Source organism: Neopelma chrysocephalum, unplaced genomic scaffold (assembly GCF_003984885.1).
Source record: "Neopelma chrysocephalum unplaced genomic scaffold, ASM398488v2 Primary Assembly neopelma1_91510, whole genome shotgun sequence".
In the NCBI taxonomy this organism is placed as follows: domain Eukaryota; kingdom Metazoa; phylum Chordata; class Aves; order Passeriformes; family Pipridae; genus Neopelma; species Neopelma chrysocephalum.
Window position 1 is genome coordinate 1 of NW_020920281.1, and position 1,835 is coordinate 1,835.

At 48.6% G+C, this 1,835-nt stretch overlaps 1 long non-coding RNA gene across 1 annotated transcript; it reads right to left on the reverse strand.

Annotated features, from left to right (window-relative positions):
• Positions 1-68: 68 nt before the first annotated feature.
• Positions 69-1,287, reverse strand: LOC113979993. Its single transcript, XR_003538035.1, has 3 exons — positions 1,252-1,287; positions 846-909; positions 69-122 (listed from the first exon to the last, which is right to left on the reverse strand). It is a non-coding gene; the product is annotated as an uncharacterized LOC113979993 (long non-coding RNA).
• Between the last annotated feature and the right edge of the window lie 548 nt (positions 1,288-1,835).

The window sequence follows — 1,835 nt, forward strand, 5'->3', positions numbered from 1 at the left end:
CTCCAGCCACAGCTGTCCCCAGAATGGAAAGCACTTCAGAGCTGCAACATCTGCTGGGAATGTTGACACTTACCTCTCCTCCTGTGGCAGCGTCGGTCGCTGCATAGACCGTTCCGAAAGCCCTAGAAAGAAAACAGCAGCGAAGAAGAGAATGAAAGCCAGCCCAGACAGGAGATCTCTGCTGCCTGGAGTGTTTAGAAAACACCTGGTTCCATCTATGCTTCAGCCAAGAGCAGAGCAGCCCACCAGCCCTGTGCCATGCAGGGGATCCAAGAGAAAAGTTGGGTGCAACATGAAGGGCTGGAACAAATCTCAAACGTACGGCCCAGATTAATTTAATTCAGACCCCTCCCTAAGGTGGGGGAGCACGTCCACAAAAACTGGAAAGTACTATATTTCCTTCCTTTTCCTTTTGGCCTTGCTGAGTGCTCAGATCTCTTACTGCTTTGTTCTCAGATCCCTCCTTTGAATGTCTCTGCCAATCTCAGGCAACACCCCATTCTGAGAAGCCTCAACACATGTGAGGGGCCATTTGAGGAAAGGATCTAGAAATGGCTTTCTCCTCTGGCCTGTAAGGAAACCAGTCCCCAGCCACCTTTGAGGTCATTTGCCATCATCAGGATGCATTTTCCTCTCAACTGCATTGACACTGGGTCTATTACTGAATTAGGTTTTACTACTTCTACTACAAAAGAGAGTTTCTTTTTTATCTCTGTTTTCCGTTTCTAAACGATGTGGTTATACTCCTGACCACTGACTATTGTTTTCCACAAAATGTTGGAAGTTCCTGAGAACTGTTATCTGACAGCTCTCAGGGGGTCAGTTGCTCTTTTCGGCAGACTTACCCACTGGCAATTTTTTCCCATTCAGTGTAGTTCTTCATAGGATCTCCCACACTCACAATGCTCCCTGAAAGAAACCAAATGAAGGATGGTCACTTCAGAATGACGATACCAGCCTCCAGCAGGTCAGAACTGCAGCTCCTCTGCCTGGGGCTGTGAGCTGAAGTCAGTTGGGTAACAACAACAACAACAACAACAACAACAACAACAAGAGAGGCAGATCTGTAGTCCAGATGGCTTCCCCAAAGACTGGTTTTCTACAGTCCTTTGAAGAGTTACGTTGACAGGAAACTGGGAGAAAGAGGGAGAAACATTGCGAGGAGACAGAAAAGAACGGGTAGCAAGGCAAGTGTTTGTCGTCTAAGAATATTAGCACTGCCCTATCAGGCAAGAAATGCAGAAGACATACTCAGTTTCTCCAGGCCGTCCTCCACTGGCCTCTTTTGTTCCCAGTTGGTGCTGCTGGAGGAACTGCTGGAAGTGCTCCTGTAGGAGATCTCAGGTGTGGGAGTGTTGTCTTTGTCAGCAGCTTCCGGTGCAGCAGCTTCCAGGGCAGTGGAAGATTTGGTTCCAGAGCATGTATTGGTCTGTGACAAGAAATCAGTTTGTGTCAGAAAGGAGGCTTGCAGGGATACTTCTCATCAGTATTTCCCAGCTTTAGGGAACAGCCGTTAAGTTCCAGTCCTTCTCAGAGACCGACCTTGTCTTGCCATGGTCGAGCTGCATAGGACTCTTCTCAGCCAACTTTGGTCATGTAAAAGTTATGGGTGTAGTTTAAAGTGTCCATTGAGCTACTTAGATAGTCCATGGAGGAGGGCAGGGACCTCCATTGGACAGTTTCTCCTAGGTATCCACACGCAGCCAGGCTGTGAACTGTGCCTCTGGAGCGCTGGCTCCACTGGTGACAGGGAGGCTGCACAGACACTGTGGGCCAAGTTTCTCCCCATTTACAGACACAAGGCTACCTCTCATGCCATACAGAGAGAAACTCAC